This window comes from Panthera pardus, unplaced genomic scaffold, assembly GCF_024362965.1.
Source record: "Panthera pardus isolate Hobbes unplaced genomic scaffold, ASM2436296v1 HiC_scaffold_8, whole genome shotgun sequence".
Classification (NCBI taxonomy): Eukaryota; Metazoa; Chordata; class Mammalia; order Carnivora; family Felidae; genus Panthera; species Panthera pardus.
In genome coordinates, this window is record NW_026527013.1 from 81927509 (window position 1) to 81947554 (window position 20046).

The window sequence follows — 20046 nt, forward strand, 5'->3', positions numbered from 1 at the left end:
TTCATGTTCTTTGGGTAACTACCAGAATTGGATCATTAGGTAATTAAACAAATATTTTCTGAGGAACTTCCATACTGTTTTCTAGTTTCCAGTTTGCATTTTCTTCCACCAATGGCGCATGAAACTTCCTTTTTCTCCACATCCTCAGCAATATTTGTTTCTGGTGTTTTTAATTTTAGCCATTCTGACAAGCATGAGGTGTGTATCTCATTGTGGTATCTCACTTCTTTAAATAAGAAAATCATATAGCTATTTCATATTCCCACTGTATAAACTTTCTTTTAAAAACCCAGAAGTGCTTTTTAAACATTTAGAAATTAATCATGTTAAGAAAATTTAATCCATATCCATTTATGAAGACAATTTTACTAAAAAATGTTTAAATGTCTAAAAATTTAAATTCAATGTCAACTACAATGTATAAGTCTTTGGAGTTTAGCAAAGAGATTTCTATTCAACTTTATATAATGTTCCAACACAGATAAGTTGAAAAGAATTCTACAGCGACCCATATACCTGTCACCTGGATTCTACAATTAACATTGTTATTTTGCTTGATCACATATCTACCCATCTATGCATCCTTCTATTCATATATTAATTCATCTTATTTTTTGATACATTACAAAGTAAGTTGCAAACATGAGTACATTTCACACCTAAACATTTAAGCACAGCAGGTTTTGTTTTGTTTTGTTTTGTTTTGTTTTGTTTTTTAGGTATAGTATTTGGCCACTGGAGGGCTTCCAAATACCATAAAACGCCCTAGAAAGTTAATCTACAGCATTCTACAGTATCAGAAGGTTTACAGAAGGGGTTGCATGGAGTATAAATGCCATCAATTAGAGTGAGGGACTCAATCCAAAATCTAGCAAGAGATTGCAGCACCTTTCATCTTTACTCTCCTCTTTTTACAGCTACTTTCATTATAAAAGAGAAAATATAAAACCAAATGATTTGTGCTGTTGAGGTAGCCAATTCTTTAGCTCAGAATCTCAGAAAACTGGATGGAAACAAGATGTTACATTTGCAGAAATGAGCTGGTATCATGGACTCCAATTAACTGGTTGATTGATACTCTCTACAAAAGCAGGGGGGCTGTTTGTTTTCATCACTCATCCCAGCTTGTAGAACATAGCCCCCGCACATGCTAAGGCTCAATGAACAATTACTGCAGCAATGAGTGAATGCAAGTGCTTGATTCCAAATATAATCTTCACACGTTTAATGTCATTACTAACCAAAGAAGTTGTGTTGTTTCTTTTTTAAATGACAATAAGCCTTAACATAAAACTAACAGCATAGGTTGGTTATCCTACCACTGGGACTGCAACTATAGATATAACCATGTTTTCCACACATGCTTCAGTAATTCAGCATAAACCCACATTGCATCCCCCCAGAGCGCAGGCGGCTCTGCTGTGGCAGGTGCTGTAGAAGCCTAAAGCTGGGGCAGAAGCAGGGCTGTCGGGGCCACAGGAAAGCTGCCCACAATTGAGGGCAGAGCAGGGACCACTTTGCCCTGGGGCTTCCCAGAAATAAATGTGAAGTTTTGAAATGGGACTGATGTCTTCTGTGAATCAGTAGAGGCAAGAGTCGGTGGAATTCAAATCATTACTGTCGATGTTACTTCCCTTTTGTACCTTTACACCCATCATGGGGCCTGAACTCACGACCCTAAGATCAAGAGTCACATGCTCTCCTAACTGAGCCAGCCAGGTACCCCTACGCTACCATTTTTAAATTACTTTTTCAATGTGATAATTTTCTTTGCTACTTCCTTGGCCTTTGAAAGGGCATTTCCATATTCAGTACAACTTCATCAAGTTAGCACACATCTATCTCAACAGCTACTATGAGATTTTTTTTTAATAATGTTTTTGTCTCTGCAGGAGAATGAGAGGCAAAGTGTTTTCTGACTGTGACTATAGAGAACAACACAAATAATAATTTCAAATCCATCAGTTTTCCTGTTAGGGATCACAAATGGGAATCAAGACAGGGACAACTGTGAGATTTAAAAACCATAAAATCACCTTGTATTTTGTGATAACAAAGGCAAGAGAAATGTAGTTTAAATTAAATCTCCTTACAGCTTGCAGCCCACAGACAGACACCTGAAACGGACAGAGTGTGACCATCCCCAAGGAACTCATGGCTGTCTTAACTGCATTAGTGTTTTTGTTTTTTCAGAGACTATAAGTATCTGTATCTTAACAGCAGTTAGCCCCTCAAGGTCCTGAAAGCCTTGCTTCCAAATTCCTTAGAGACTTACACTATCCCTAACCGTCACTAATTAAAAAGTATAAAACCAGCACTCCTCACAATCCCAGTGCAGCTCTTTCTGCCCACGGTCCTGCCCGTGCTATAGTAAAACCACCTTTTTGCACCAAAAACTTCTCGAGAATTCTTTCTTAGCCATTTGCTCATGAGCCCTACCTCACAATTTCATCATTTTATACTCAAAATAGGTATTTGAAGAAATTTTAGGACATAAACTGTAAAAGGTTAGAGGTGTAAGTAATCTCTTGCCCCAGCTAGTGCTGCCCTCTCACTAAAGAAATGTAAGATGTGTAGGCTCCCAAAGACTTTCAAATGGCCCAGAGATACCTTTGTTAAAGTATACTTGGAGAAAATACACTTTTCTAGTGGAGCTGCGCGAGGCTCCCTGCCACATGGTGGGATGAGATACACTCCCAGCATTGAATCCTGGCAGAAGGTGGTTGACTGAGACCAAATATTCACTTGTTCTTTCTCAGAACACTACTTCTCTATGTCAAAGTTTCCACCAGTCATGGGTACATCCCTCCAAATAAAAACATGCAGTGAATGACATTTTCATAATGGCAATTTTATCCAATTAAATTAAATGTCTTTTTTTTTTTTTTCCCTGTAATGACTTTTCTATTTATTTTGGTGTTAAGATGTCCTTTTACGAGTAGTGGTGATGAACAACAGGTTTTTCTTTTCCCATGGTATTTACCTTGGCCAAACTAAAAGTAAAAAACTCCAAACCGGGGTGCCTGGGTGGCTCAGTCTGTTAAGTGTCTGACTTTGGCTCAGGTCATGATGTCACGGTTTGTGAATTTGAGTCCCACGTCAGGCTCTGTGCTGACAGCTTGGAGCCTTGAGCCTGCTTCAGATTCTCTGTCTCCCTCTGTGTCTGCCCCTACACCACTTTTATACGTACCCTCTTTCTCTCTCTCAAAAATAAATAAAACATTTTAAAAAAACCCAAAAAACTCCCAGCTAGTCTCCAAAGACATTTTGGAAATTTTACTATACAAAAAAGTCTAATGCCTAGAAAGCCTAAAATGTCTCTCCCGAATTAAGATTCTATAATGCAAAATATAAATAAAATAATCAACAATTCTAGGAATTCATTTTTCCTGTGCAGGTACTGGGCATGAAACGAAACAAATAGAAAACTATTGATTGGCAGAATAGGAATTCCCTGTTTTCAGCCACCCCAAGCATCCCAAATTCTCTCACAGGATATAATTAAATTAACTGATAGAAGACAGCTTCTAGGGGTGCCTGAGTCACTAGTTGGTTAAGAGTTGGACTCTTGGTTTTGGCTCAGGTCACAATCTCACGGTTCATGAGTTTGAGTCCCGTGGGTTGAGCCCCATGTGGGGCTATGCACTGACAGCATGGAGCCTGCCCTGGGATTTTCTCTCTCTTCTCTCTCGGCCCCTCCCCTGCTGGTGCTCGTGCTTTCTCTCACTCTCTCTCAAAACAAATAAACATTAAAAAAAACTTTTTTAAGATGTAAAAAACTTTTTTAATGTTTATTTATTTTTGAGAGAGAAGGAGACAGAGTGTGAGCAGGGGAAGAGCAGAGAGAGAGGAACACACAGATTCCGAAGCAGGCTCCAGGCTCTGAGCTGTCAGCACACAGCCTGACACAGGGCTTGAACCCACGAACTGCGAGATCATGACCTGAGCCAAAGTTGGATGCTTAACTGACTGAGTCACCCAGGTGCCCAATAAATGAACATTTTTTAAGACAGTTCTAAAGCCAACTGCCTATGATTAATTCCTAGTTCTGCCATTCACTAGCTGCTTTATCTTGGTCAAATTACTTAACTCACTCTGTGTCTCAATTTCCTTATTCACAGAATGGGGATAATAATAGTGACTAGATCATAGGTCTGTGGTCAGGATTAAATTGGATAATCCACATAAGGAGCTAAATACACTGAGTGACACATAAGTGCAAATTTACTGTTAGCCATATTAGCTAATGTCTAAGCTAAGGTGCTGTAACAAAGATCCTGAAATACATTGTTTTAAATAAGATATGTTTATTTCTCCCTCTTCTACAGTGTGGCATAGGAAGACAGACTACTCCATGAATTTATCCAAGGATCCAGTTGACAATGTGTCTCTACTAGCCTCAGTATATGGATTCTATTTAACATCAGAGTAAAAAGCAACTGCTTCAGTTGTCTTTTCTTCTTTGAGTAAGCTCCAGGTCCAATGTGGGGCTGGACCTGGCAGCCCTGAGATCAAGTCACATGCTCTTCTGACTGAGCCAGCCAGGGGCCTCTCAGTTGTCTTCATCCACATGGGCTGAGGTAGCTCACCAGTACCATGTCTGCAATCTAGCCCATGAGTAAGGAAAAAGAATGTGTTAAGAGTGAGCATTTCAGTTTCAAGAACGCCGAAGCAGAAACTACACCTATCATTTCTATTCATATTTATCAGTCAAAACCTAGTTTACCTGGCCACATTGAGTTGCAAGGGAAGCTGGGAAATGTCCCTGGCTAGGCAGCCAGGTGCTCACCTCTCATCCAGTGTACAGTGGGGAGGGTGTCATAAGAATGGATACTCAGAGATCTTAATAGTCTCCCACATTACATATTTTTTCTTCTTTTATTGTGGCAAAATATCCATTTTAACCATTCTTAAGTGTACAGTTCAGTGACATCAAGTACATTCACACGATTGTGCAGCCATCATTACCATCCATCTCCCAAACTTTTTCATCACCTGACCTAAAACTCTTTACCTATTACACAATAACTGCCTATTACCCTTTTCCTGGAGCCCCTGATAACTACCATTCTATTTTCACCTGTGTGAATTTGACTAATCTAGTCACTTTATATAAATGATATTACACAGGGGCACCTGGGTCGCTCAGTTGGTTAAATGTCTGACTTTGGCATAGGTCGTGATTTTGCCGTTCCTGAGTTCAAACCCCACATTGGGCTCTGTGCTGACAGATCAGAGCCTAGAGCCTGCTTCAGATTCTGTGTCTCCTTCTCTCTCTCTGCCCCTCTCCCACTCACGCTCTGCCTCTGTCTCTCTCTGTCTCAAAAATAAATAAATATTAAAAATAAATAAATAAATGATATCACACAATATGTGTTCTTTGAGTCTGGCTTGTTTTACTTAGTATAAAGTTTCCAAGGTTTATCCATGTTGTAGCATGTATCAGGACTTCACTCCCTTTTAAGGCCAGTAATATCACATTGCATGGATTTACCACATTTTGTTCATCCATTACTTACGAATGGGAATTTATGCTATTTCCTCCTTTTGGCTATTGTTACATTTCATATTCTGAATAATTACCTGAATTATTTTTTAAATTATAATTTACTACTTGTAGGAGGATCTTATATACAAGCCACAAAATCAAACAAGGATTGACTCTGAGGTTCACATCCCACCATCCCCAAATAAATGGACTGTGCTAATAAAATTATTGTAATATCTGCCAGTAATTAATCTTTATGCAGTATCAGTGCAAGTCATTTGAGTGCTCTCAATTTCATAATTTGTAGAATAAGGATACCAAAAGTAAAAGCAACAAAAGCAAAAATAAACAAATAAGACTACATTAAACTAAAAAAAGTTTCTGCACAACAAAGGAAACTATCAACAAAATGAAAAGGTAACATATTGCATGCAAGAACATATTTGCAAATCAGATATCTCTTAAGAGGCCAATATCCAAAATATATAAAGAACTCACACAACTCAATAGCAAAATAACAACCATATTAAAAATGGGCAGAAGGGGCACCTGGGTGGCTCAGTCGGTCAAGCGGCCGACTTCAGCTCAGGTCATGATCTCGTGGTCCGTGAGTTTGAGCCCCGCGTCGGGCTCTGTGCCGACAGCTCAGAGCCTGGAGCCTGTTTCAGATTCTGTGTCTCCCTCTCTCTCTGACCCTCCCCCGTTCATTCTCTGTCTCTCTCTGTCTCAAAAATAAAATAAAAAATGTTAAAAAAAAATGGGCAGAAAATTTGAAAAGACCTTTTTCCAAAAACATACAGATGGCCAACAGGTACATAGAAAGATGTTCAACATCAGTAATCATCAAGGAAATCTAAGTCAAAATCACAGTGAGATATCACTTCACACATGTTAGAATGACTATTATCAAAAAGACTAGAAATAACAAGTGTTGGCAAGAATGTGGAGTAAAGGAAACCCTCGTGCACTATTGGCAGAAATAAAAATTGGTGCAGCTACTATGGACAACAGTATGGAGCTTCCTCCAAAAATTAAAAATGAAACTACCATATGATCCAGCATTCCACTTCTAGGTATTTACCCAAAGAAAACAAAAACATTAATTTTAAAAGATATATGCACCCCTATGTTTATTGCAGCATCATTTGCAATATCCAAGATATGGAAACAACTTAAGTTTCAATCAGTGGATGAATAAAGAATATGTGATATATCTACAGTAAACCTTGGCTTATGAGTAACTTGTTCTGTCAATGTTCCTCAAGATGAGCAAACATTTCTAATAAATTTTGATAATTTATTATAAATCACTGATAAATGAGTGATGTCTTGCAATACAAGCAGTATGTGACACAGAATATCACATGATCACAACTAAGTCAGTGGTTCTTGAAATTGAAATATGAGTGCTTTGAATTATGCTCAAAAATCAAGGTTTTACTGTATATGTATACACACAACACACACACACACACACACACACACACACACACACACACACACATATGCATACAATGGAATATTGTTTGGCCATGGAAAGGAATGAAATCTTGCCATTTGTGACAAAATGAATGGATGGACCTTGAGGACAATATACTAAGTGAAATGAATCAGACAAATGCTGTATAATCTCTCCTATATGTGGAATCTAATATATATATTAGATATGTGTTATATATATATCATAGACACAGAGAACTGATTGGCGGTTGCCAGAGGCGGAGGTGAGAGGGTGGGGGAAATGGGAGAATTGCTTTTGTTTTTTGTTTTACTGTTTAAATTGAAATTAAAAAAAAGAACAATAGGGGCACCTGGCTGACTCAATTGGAAGTGCATGCTACTCTCAATTTGGGGTCATGAGTTCAAGTTCCACGTTGGGTACAGAAATTACTTAAATAAGTATAATTGTTAAAAAAAAAAAAAAAGAACACTAAAGGTATCTATCTTACATGCTATTTATAACACATAAAATTAATCTAGAATAGTAAGTGCTATATAAACATCATTTTTTTAAATTATCAATTTGTCAGAACAGTATTTTGGGTACAACGGACAATGTTGGTTGGACACCGAGTATCTATTTTCCTCTTCCTCCTAACAGATCCTTTGTCCAGGTACCTATCCCTTGCCCTTGTAGCCTATGAGACTTACAGATGCTACTAGTCAAATTCCTAGCTCCAGGGATGGGCTCTAAATGGACTAACACCACTATATTCATTTATTCCTTCCTGCTAAGAATAGGCAAATAATCCAATACTTGTCAATTCGATTCCAGAAGAGGTTTGCTGGAAACTTCTGGAAAAGATCCTCCTTATTTTTAAAGATAGTGATTGAAAACCAGTCTTTCTTGCTAGACATGAGCCATGTTAAGATTTGCCTGCTAATGCTAAGGACTTGCAGTGGCATGATGGGGTAATCTGCTGGAAATGGAATCATCAAGAAGAGTGACTCATTGTACCCTTCAAAGAACTTGTAATTTAAAGGGTCTGCTGAATTGAATATTGACATGTGAACACAGAGGAAATAGAAGGTCCCAGGGAAGGGTAGGGTGCAAACAGCAAGACTGAATGCATAGCTGATGGGAAGGGGTGGGTGTGTTAGTTTGGTAGGGCTGCTATACAAAGTACCACAGACTGGGTGGCTTACAAAACCAGAAATCTATTTTCTTACAGTTCTGGAGGCTAGAAGTCCAAATTCAAGGTGTTGGCAAGTTGGGTTCTTCTGAGGCCCCTCTCCTTGGCTTGTGGATGGCCGTCTTTATGTTCACATGGTGTTCTCCCTGTGTGTCTGTCCAAATTTCCTCTAAGGGCACCAGTCATATTTTACTAGGGTCCACAATAATGACTTCATTTTCAACTCAATCACCTCTCTAAAGACTCTATCCCCTAGTCACATTCTGTGGTGCTAGGGATTAGGTAGGACTTCAACATCTGAGTTTTTGAGGGGAAATAATTCAGCCCATAACTGGGGTTAGAGAAAGTGGGAATAATATTTGGAAGAAGAAGGGGGGAGAGGAAAATGGTAATTTGTAGAAGGAAAGATTCTGAGTTGTTCCTAAGGGAAAGGGTAAGGAGGAAATATGAAGGAGGTACAATGGGCCTCAGGAGAATTGCTTTAGGCACTGCCCCAGAAATTAATACACTCTTAAGCCCCTTCCATTACAGGCTTATGTTCTTCAGAATTCTAATGATAAGAATGTTCTTTGGATTATTAGTAAATAGATGTTTTGGTTTTATATTTATGTCTGAACTTCATAAGTTTCCATTTCAAGCCAGGAAATAAACTCATATATGTTATATATGTTAATTTTTTTGAATCAAAGAAATTAGCTTTGAGAATATAGGGATAAGCAGACCAAGTAATGAATGTGTTCATGAGTAGCTACTGGTCATTAGCTAATGCCTAGTCCTTAATCAGGAGTTCAAGTTCTGTTGAATGCAATGGGATCAGATCTAACACAGCAGGGGTACTCAGGAAAAGCTTCATGAACACATGCAATATAAAGTGGCAGAATAAAGCAGAAGTATATTTCAAGGAAGAGGTATGATATGAGCATAATAAAAAGAAGAGTCTGACTTATTAACAATTCACACTTAAAGAGATGTGTAGGGGTCCAATATTGAGCCTGAGCTCTGTACACTCTAAGATTAAGCCATGGAAGTTCTATCTGGAGCACTGTGGAGCCAATTACCTGAGGATATATTTACATGAGGGACTAAAAAGGCTTTTAGGGTTCAAAGCTCATGCATTTGGGGGCTCCCGGGTGGCTCAGTCAGTTGGGCGTCCAACTCCAACTCAGGTCATGATCTCAGTTTGTGAGTTCAAGCCTGGTGTCAGGCTCTGTGCTGACAGCTCAGAGCCTGGAGCCTGCCTCAGATTCTGTGTCTCCCTTTCTCTCTGCCCCTCCCCACTCACACTCTGTCTCTCTCTGCTTGTCTCTCTCTCAAAAATAAATAAACACTAAAAAAAAAAAAAAAGCACATGCATTTGGTTTAAGGCAACATGTAAGCAATCTTTTTCTGTAAGAGATTTTACCCTGATTGCAAACCAAAAAGTTAGCCTGCCACATGGATATTGGTACAAGACATAAGACTCTTGATTTAGAGAGAAAGGAGGGTTTACTACAGCAATAGCACTATCCAGAATATCAGCTTTTGAGGTGGGGGAGGAGGACACTAGTTTTGAGTCCCAATTCCCTGCACACGCAGGGGCTTGCATTATAGGAGAGGAACCTTCAGCCTAGGGAATCTGAACCTTTTATAATGGACAGTAAAAGCTTGTTTGTTCTTTGCTCCAGGTGATACCATTTCTATCTTCTCAGGTTGTTTGCTATACAAACATCTTGAAGAGACAGCCCAGAACAAGGGGCAGTCAATGCTTCATCCACCTTATGTGCAGAAATGCAAATTTCATGAAGAATTATCTCCAAAAAACTGGCCTAGTGTCTGAGGGAAATGACATGTTCTTCAAGAGTCATGCCAGGGTTCTAATCCAAGAGGGCTCTGATAGAAGAAGAAAAACTAAAGGGACCATTTCCCTAAAATCTTGTTGAATCATTGAGAGTGCAAGGAATTCTTGGCATGGATATAGTTACTTTGACAGAACTGATGAACTTGACTTTGGTACCAAGAGGAGGCATTACCGCATCTATACAAATATTACCGCAGTAGCCTGAAGAGCAGAGGAAGAGAATAGAAGACGCTACCTAGTAACCCAAATGATGTGTTCATAGATGCTTGTGGTATTCCAATAGTAGCCTGGATTTTAAGTCTCTAAGAAATTTAAAATTATAGGGGCGCCTGAGTGGCTCAGTCAGTTAAGCATCAGATTCTTCATTTCTTCTCAGGTCATGATCTCACATTTGGTGAGATCAAGACATAAGCCAGGCTCTTCAGGGGGTGTTTGGGATTCTCTCTCTCCCTCTCTCTCTGCCCCACCCCCACTTATGCTATCTCTCAAAATAAAAAACACTAAACATTTTTTAATTATAAAGTTCTGTCAACATGTAGTGATTTCTGAACTACCCCAAAGACCTTGAGAGTATTAAGGAGCATAGCATTGTTTCTTTAAGAAAAAAATTTTTTTCTTACTGTTTACATTTGAGAGAGAAAGAGTACAAGTGGGGGAGAGCCAGAGAGGGAGAGGGAGACACAGAACCTGAATGAAACAGGCTCCAGGCTCTGAGCTGTCAGCACAGAGCATGACGCAGGGCTTGAACTCATGAACCATAAGATGATGACCTAAACCGAAGTCAGATGCTCAACCACCGACTTAACAATTCAAAACTTTGGTGCCTTATTATGGGTAAATTCTTTGTGACCACTTCCTATCATGACACACCCAGGCACCCTGCATAGCATTGTTTCTTAATCATTATGCCACATTAACACAAAGGATGGATGATATTTATCTATGTGACATACTTCCATGGATGCATTCAGATTTCAAAAAAAAAAAAAATGCAAAAAAAAAAGAAAAAAGAAAAACCCAAAACAATTTTGCATATAAATGAAGAAAACTGCACTACAAAATACTTTGTTAAATGTTCATCTAATAATGTTACAAATACAATAATAATAAAATTGGTCAAGTAAGGGTTAACAAGATACAGCTTATGTCTTTTTTAAGATATCATGATTCTCCCCTAACCTCTACTCTATATTGACATTAATAAAACAAGTTCACACTATTGAAAACCATATAAATTAACCTTATTTTATTGCTAAAATAAAAACATGTAATTGGTAGATTCCTCCCACCCTTGTTACTAATGTAAGGAGGATTTTTATATTATTACTTTGAGAGCTCTCATTTGGCCATCATAGCTATTAGGTGTCAACTAATAATAATGCTCATAGACATTTTATTTTTGTGTAGTATAGATGCTGATGCATTCATTTGTAATTTCCTCTTCTATCTAGTCATAGGCAAAAATTTGAAAAGTGAACTAAAAAAAAATGAAAATAATTCAAAATGGCCACAAAGGTAGGCTGTGGATTATGTATAACTCCCTGCAGGTCAGCTGTAATTTTACCCTTCTCTCTCAGGAAATCATATCGGATCAAAGTGGTATTTATGTCACTCATAAATGTGTGTGTGTATGTGTGTGTACACATACATGTATATACATAAATAACTCAAAACTGTGGTGCCTTATTATGGGTAAATTCTTTGTGATCACTTCATATCAAAACATGATACACAAATGTGTTCTCTCACTGAGGTTGCAAAAAACCAAAAAAACCCTCAGAATCATTCAAGTCTTAGTTCTTGAGACCCTTACCATTACATTCACATTTATACCAACTGTTTACGGAACAATCTTTGAAGTAAGAATATGTGGAAGAAATCATTTTATAGACTTAACAATTAACTTTTAATATGCCAGTGACTTGCAACAAACATGTGGAAATACCGGCTAGGATAGCCATAGATGAAACAAAGTGAAGTGAGATCCAACAATTATGGTTGGTGTTAAATTGGATGAGTCTTCTCTATGTCGAAATAAGAGACAAATGCTTTATAGGATTGCATTAAGGCATATGTGTGAAAAAAAAGGAAGCAATTATTTTTGCTTTATTTGGCATTGGGCAGGCTTCAGTTGGAAGAAACCATATTTAATTTTCATGTCATGCTGTACAAAGAGAAAAAACTTGGAGCATGTTCAGAGGAGAACAGCAACTGATTAAAGGTTTATAAAATTAGACCTATGAGAAATTGTTAAAAGAACTAGGCATGTTCAGTCAAATGCAAGACATTCAGGCAGGATGAACAATTACTTACAAATATGTGAAGAAATGGTTCCCAAGCCTGAGGTTTAGGCTAAACAGAAAGTTAAATCATAGGATTAAGAACACAAAACAAAACAAAACAAAAACCAGAGCAATGAAAGTTAGAAACTAAATATTATAAAAACAAACTAAAAAGCTTTTCAGAAATTGATGAATGGAGCTACCTATAATTTGGAATTTTGCATATATGATTATTAAAACAACTAAATTCAATTCTGTACTTAAATAGAAATAATGTAGAAAACAAAAAGTATTTGATGGATTGCATTGAAAAGTAAAGATCACTAAGTGAAATAAGTCAGAGGAAGACGAATCCTATGATTTTGCTTATATGTAGAATCTAAAAAACACACAAAATATGAACAAAACAGAAACAGATTCAGATACAGGAAACATACTGCTGGTTACCAAAGTGGGGAGAGGCTGGTGGGGGAGCCAAGCAAAACAGGTGAAAGGGATTAAGAGATACAAACTTCCAGTTATAAAATAAGTAAGCCATGGGGTGTAATGTATAGCATAGGAAATATAGTCAAAAGTACTGTAATAACTTTGTATGGTGACAGATGGTAACTAGATTTATCATGCAGATCCTTTTGTAATGTATAAAAATATCGAATCACTATGATGCACATCTGAAACTTATAGGATATTGTCATGTCAATTACACTTTATTTATTTTTAATCTTTATTTTTGAGAGAGAGACAGAGTGTGAGCAGGGGAGTAGAGAACTAGGGAGACACAGAATCCGAAGCAGGCTCCAGGCCCTGAGCTGTCAGCACAGAGCCTGATGTGGGGCTCAAACTCACGAACTGTGAGATCACGACCTGAGTGGAAGTCGGACGCTCAACCGACTGAGCCACTCAGGCACTCCGTCAATTACACTTTAATTAAAAAAAAGTAAAAATCATTAGATCAAGTATGATGAACATCTTAAGAAAAAAATATGGTATATTTGGTGGCTTTCTTTGGGATCCAGGACAGCAAAAACAGAAAGGAGCTCTGATAGTAAATCTTTGAGCTTCTGTATAAGGGCAGGAAGGCAGTGTGGTGAGCAGCTTTTCGGACTTATTCAGGGGGTTCACCATGAATCCCTACCATGATTCTCCCTAGAGTGGTCCTCAACTGTTAATTATTCTTTCTGTTATTTCCAGGGAAAATAGTTATTTCTCTGAAGTATCTTCTGCTTTTTGGAAATCTTGTTGGGCAAAGCATGTAGACAAAAATTCTCCAGTTTACACTCTTTACCTCTCATGCAGAAGGGGGGGCTGCTGAGATGAAACTACAAAGTCTGTACCATTTTCTTTTACTTTAAAGCTGTTCTATTAGCCTCATGATAATTTGTTTTTTTAACTTAGAAATGCAGATAATCTAACAATAATCTCCTTTAAGTGTTCTAGTTCCTTCTCTGTTTGGCACCTGAACCCTGCGTTTAATACGATTCCAACAGCAATTACAATGTATGTGTTTTTCACCATGCTAAACAATTCTCAGACCCCAGCTGGGTATTCTACACTTCAACCTAATTCTGACACTATCTACCTGGGATAGCATCACATCCCAGTTAACGATTCTAACTGGCAATACTGCCCCACCTCCGCGCCCCCCCCCCCCCCCCCCCCCCCCCGCCACACACTTCAGGTCCAATCCCAAGTCCAGCTTGTTGTTACCTGTGCTCTTCACCCACTGCCTAGAACCAGTAAGTTCCCACAAACCCCTCGCTGGGTTCGATTAATTTGCTAGTGTGGTTCACACTCACAAACATATTATTTACTAGATCACCAGTTTATTATAAATGGATATAACTCCTCCAAGGAGCCCTAATTCTTCCCTTCCCTTATGCCAGTTCCACAGGACCTCCCTATAACACACCTGACAACAGTTAATGATTAATTCAGTTAATGCTGAGTTCTCTTGATTAAACATAAAAGGGCCCAGATCCAAGTTGTAAAAGCAGGTAACACCCTCAGGTCTGCAGTATCTTTGAGGATACCACACCAGCAGCTCTGGTGATGGGAGAATAATATGCTATAGGGTTTCACAGGACAAAGTCCTATCAGGACATTCTGATGAAACTGTTAACAAGATCAGACAAAGTCCCAGACAGCTCGGTGTCCGTTGGGCCTACTGAAGACCAAAACAGATTAGTGATAAAGCAAATATGGTATTTGTAACATATTTAACTACTGGTGGATTTATTTTAAAAATAAAAAGTTGGGGGGCGCCTGGGTGGCTTGGTCGGTTAAGCGTCCGACTTCGGCTCAGGTCATGATCTCACGGTCCGTGAATTCGAGCCCCGCGTCGGGCTCTGTGCTGACAGCTCAGAGCCTGGAGCCTGTTTCGGATTCTGTGTCTCCCTCTCTCTCTGCTCCTCCCCTGTTCATGCTCTGTCTCTCTCTGTCTCAAAAATAAATAAACGTTAAAAAAAATTAAAATAAATAAATAAATAAATAAATAAATAAATAAAAAGTTGGGATACTTTGAGTCTTAGTTTCTTGCTTGGGCCCCTGTTTGCTAATCTGGCTTCATTAATGTTTTGATATCTTCCTACCAGTAATTTTTTGTTGCCATTATGTTATTACAGTGCATACTGGTGGACAAATCTTCAAGAACTAGAGAAATGTTTTAATGATTGACAACCAAAAGAAATACATCTTACTACAATTCTGGCAAGCAAAGTCTTTTTTTTTTTTTAAGTTATTACATAATTAGTTAACTCTTATTTTTTAAATTGTATTTTAAGTTTGAATATGCAATGCACATGGCTTAGAATTCAATAGACACAAGAGGACAGACAACGGGAATTTTCTTCCCACACCAGTGCCAGCTACTCAGTTTCCTTTCCTAGAGGCAACTAATGCTGTCAGTTTTCTGTGGATCCATCTTTCCAGAGACAAAGGAACTTGTTCTAAATGTAATAAAAAAAATTTGGAAAGGGCCAAAGGTGATGAAGGAGAGACTGTTTTCAATGTTATGCCATCAGCATTTTAAATTTCAGTTAACCTAGAGGCACCTGGGTGGCTCAGTCGGTTAAGCGTTCGACTCTTGGATTTCAGCTTAGGTCATGATCTCACAGTTCGTGAGTTAGAGCCCCGCATTGGGCTCCACTCTGTCAGTGTGCAGCCTGCTTGGGATTCTCTCTCCCTCTCTCTCTCTCTGCCCCTCCCATCACACTTTCAAAATAAATAAATAAAAAATATTCAGCTAATCGATATAGATAACACCTGTGTTATTTTTCACTAGCAAAATATGGTGAAAACATTCCTGTTCACAAAAGATGCTATTCAATACTGGACATCTGATTTTTAAACTCCATACAATTAGTTATGGATAAACTATGGATAAACTATGGATATTCACTCTATGGATATAGAGCGAATAAGCTCTACTGCTGGGGTACAGCTTGCAGCTAACAGATCTTGCAAGCACAGAGTGCACAGGGCTCAGACTGCCCTTGTCATTATGGTTCAGGCCAGTATCAGATAATAGTAGCCTTTAAGAATGTACAAAAAAAAATCATCTCATTCATACAGCATGGCGAAGAATGGTCTCACCATATGCTTGTTTAAATACTTAAGCAGATTCAAAGTTTTCTGAGAAAAATACAGGCCAAATAATAACCCTGTCTGGTGGCGCCTCCCACGCTTAAATCCATAGCAAAGAGGGGTAGAATTTATCTGAAAATACTGCAGATTTAAAAAAAAGGACTAATGTAACAGTTTATTTTAAATATCAATATTTATAATAAGTTAGAAATTATATCCTTAGAAAATATTTAAACTCTGACTCTGCAGGGCACACTGAGTGCTCCATTCTGGGTTTTAAAGGGGATGGATGATTGATAGGCAGGGTGAGACTGGGGAAGCTGGGCAGAATCATTCCAGAGATGAGCATCTGGTGAGGCCTCTGCTTGATGTGGCCACATGAGTACCCTCTCCTGGTGTCTGGGCCTGGTGCTGCTGTCCTTTGTTACAATTCACCAGGTCAATAGAGGATGAGGGAGCCAGTGAAGCTCAGGGACCTTCAACTTCCAACTAAATTATTCCCAAGTGACCTGAGCAGTTCAGTTGTGAATCATGACTGACAACGTTAGAGACTCCTAGGGACATCTTTGCTTTTTCCTTTTTTTTTTTGGTCCCCCTTGCCTTTAAGTCTATTAGAGTGAGCATGGGCATTTGCTATGTTCTGCTGATTTTCACCCATATATAGGTGAAGGAAGGAATTAAGGAAGTTGTTAAACTCATCTGCCATGGATAGAGACTCTGGTGTAAAGGGCATTTTTCCATCCCTGGTAAGCTGTATGTACATTTTCTCCTCAGGCAGACATCAGGGGGCCAAGAGCTTGGTTTACAACAAAGATGCTAAACCTCTCTGTCATTTCACTCTCTTATTCTGAGGAACAATCTTAAGCAGTAATGCAACACGATTCATTTCTACGCAGAATGCCTGATTTTATTTTTTGGAGGGGCTTCTTACACCCTATTGGTTTTATTTTAATCACCTCCACTTGTGTTCCATGTTTCATATTAGCATCTGTATCAGTCTTTACGCAGTTGGCCACTTCTCCGCAGACCGTCTGAGGTCTCTGAAGCTTGCTCTGTATGTAGTGTTTGCACCGGTCTTGTCTTGGAATGGTGTAGTTCTACAGAGTCCGTTGGGTCTGGCCTGGCTGCTTTTGGCTCAGTCTATGGGTGAAATTAATTGGCCCTCCTTGCTCTCTTCTTTCTTCTTGAAGTAGTTATAACTTTAGGAGAGTATTTTTTTCTTAAACTCATGTGAAGTGATCTTTTCATCTTCTTGTGTGTCTTTAGCACCTGGTAAGGCAACAAGGTGAGCCCAGAGACTGGGTTGGGACAAGGGAATGGGGGCTGGGTGGAAAGTGGAGAGCTAAGGAGGAGGTTTGTGCCAGGCAGAGGCAGGATTATCTGGGGAGGGGACTGGTGGGGTGGGGGGAACATAAATGGGGAAAAGGAAGAGAAGCTTGGGTAGGGTCATCTGACCTTGCTAATGCCTCTTGATCTGGGTTGAGAGGTGGTCTTCCTCTTCTTCCACCGCTTGGTGCTTGTGGTTTGTGGTTTCCATGATTTCTTCACCACTTTTGCCATCTTGCAGCCTCTCAGTTGTCTAACCCCAGGAGTTTGTCCTCTGTATATATACCTCTCCCAGAACAATGGGGAGTCACACCCCTTCTGCTCTGTTTAGTCAGCAGGGCACTCACTGCAGCCAATGGTGGTTAAGGGGAGCTTAGACATCACAAAGGACCACTCTGGAGGGGTGGGGATGCTAGGTAGGCCAAGATGCTCTAGCTGGAAAAGATAACTGCTAAAGAGCCTTCTCATACTGCCCTGCCACCCCTCTTTGTCTCTCCCTGGTCAATTCTAATTGTATACATAGCAGAGAGGGGTGTTTCCCCCAAGTCATTCCCCATGGTTCATTCTACTGACTCCCACTCTTTACTGTTACTTAGTATTGTGAGATATCTAAAAATCACCAAGATATAAGTATGGCAGCCTGATTTGGAAAACCTAGGAATCAGGAAATTAGGGGACAGTGTTTGAGGCATGATGCCCTTCATTGTCTGGCTTTGTCTGGCTTTGAAGAAGGCTTTGAAATATAGGGGCCAGGTGAGTGTGTGTGCATGTGTGTGCACTAGGATCACTCATTCACAAGAAAAAAGATCAAACTTATGAAATAAGAGTACATTTAGGAATATATTTATGTTTACAGATATTATGTATAATTATCTTTTGGAGATCAGATGGAAATCTTTGGAAGAACATCTTCAAAGAGGCAAGGAGTTTTATTTAACTTCAAGTTTGGGGGATGGCAGATAAGCAGAAATCAGAAGCAGAAGCTCACTTCTGAACCAGAGCTCACCTTTCTCCCCATCTGCACTTATCCTCTCTACCAACAGAAGAAATGACAGATTACAGAGACAGAAAATAGACGAGTGGTTAATTAGGGCTGGCAGAAGAGTAAGGGAAATGAAGAGTGACAGCTAATGGATGTGTGGTTTCTTACTGAGGTGATGAAAAAGTTCTTAAATTAGATTGTGGTGATGGTCGCACAACTTTGTGAATATGCTAAAAACCACTGAATTGTAAAAAAAAAAAAAAAAATACGGTATGACTTAGTTATATTAAAATATGATTCTAACTACAAAGAGAGCAGAAACCAGGCAAGGGCTAAAGCTACAGACCCCAAATGGACACCTGAGGCTATGAAATTTGTAAGACTAATATACTGCAAGAGAAAATGAAGCAGTGGCTAGAATTAAACTTATAAGATGCAGAGGACAAAGTGCCCCACGTGAAGGTAAGTTTTGTCTTAAGATTTGCCAGTCACTGCCGCCTTTTTAATGAGGTAACTGAATCTGTAGCTATCTAGCCAAAAAAAGTGAAAAACAGATCATTGCCCTATTCCCTCCCCTTTCTCTATTCCTGAGAGTAAAACTACAAGAAGAAATCAAATGAACTAGGCCTTCACTTTTTCCATGTGGAGAGGTGGCATTCCAGAAAAAAAACAAGTAGTCTTTTGTGAAAATCTGGGAGGAGAAGAGGTAAAAGAATAAGACTGTGGAAGGAAGGAAGGAAGGAAGGAAGGAAGGAAGGAAGGAAGGAAGGAAGGAAGGAGGAATGAAGGAATAAAGGAAGAAGAGTTGAGTCAAGAGATGAGAAAACATCCACAGGATCACTGACTTATGGCTCAAGTCGTGAGACCTCTATCATCCGCACGCACGCTGATCTGTAAGGAACTGAAATAGCTGGCCCAGAGCTGATCCTCTTCACAGACTGATGCCTATTCTGCCCCAGCCTCCAATTAAATAAGAGTGAGCTCAACTGGCACCCTTATTGAAGACTGCTGGGCAGTGAGAAGTACCTATCTACCCAAAGCTCACCCAGTTATAAGGTGGACAAACAGTATAGCTAGAGATAGGCTCTGTGAAGCAGATCAGGAGCAGGGTCTGCTATATGAACTGCAGACTCAGGTTAAAAATAATAGGATCTTGGGGTGCCTGGGTGGCTCAGTCAGTTGAGCAACTGACTTCGGCTCAGGTCATGATCTGACGGTTTGTGAGTTCAAGCCCCGCATCAGGCTCTGTGCTGATAGCTCAGAGCTTGGAGCCTGCTTCGGATTCTGTGTCTCCCTCTCTCTCTCTGTCCCTCCCCCACTTATGCTCTGTCTCTGCCTCAAAAATAAATAAACATTAAAAAAAAATAATAGGATCTTATTCCTGACAGGCAAAAATATTGAATAAATAGTTTTGCCCCTCTCTTGTCATGTGCTGTAAGTTAAAAAGTAGAATAAAGCATGCAAGACTGTATAGACTGTATAATTGCAATGTATTAGAAAAACTGTAAGATTAAGATCCAATAAAAATATACCGAAACAGTGGTATTTTAGTGGTTGTTTCTACTTAGCTACAGTTCCCTTACCAGAACATAATTCCCTACAAGGCATGGCAGTTACTACCATAATAGGTAGTCAGTAAATATCTGGTGACTTGAATGAATGAATAAGCGTATAAATAAACAGATGAATGGATTTGTGTTAGTATGGTATGATTATAGATGTTTACTTTTCCCTGTTTTCCAAACTTAACATGTTTGTACAGTTGACTATACATGTTGTATTACTGTTTCTGGTACAAACTGACTGATGGACAGTGCGTATTTCTCTCTTCTCCAAGAGGCCCAGATACAATGAAGATAAAGGAATTTTTTTCTTAAAAAGGGGTTAAACTACAAGATGACAAGTATGGCACAAAG

At 39.1% G+C, this 20046-nt stretch overlaps 1 long non-coding RNA gene across 8 annotated transcripts in view; it reads right to left on the reverse strand.

The window, feature by feature from the left end:
- The window catches only part of LOC109268139 (uncharacterized), a 152792-nt gene that overhangs the window by 111642 nt on the left and 21104 nt on the right, over positions 1 to 20046 (reverse strand). Inside the window, exon 4 of one of the 8 annotated variants that reach the window (XR_002080490.2) lies at positions 4288 to 4607. The exons of the other annotated variants lie outside the window; for them this stretch is intronic. This is a non-coding gene — a long non-coding RNA (uncharacterized LOC109268139). Of the gene's footprint in view, positions 1 to 4287; positions 4608 to 20046 lie in introns of those variants that run through there. 8 annotated transcript variants of the gene reach the window in all.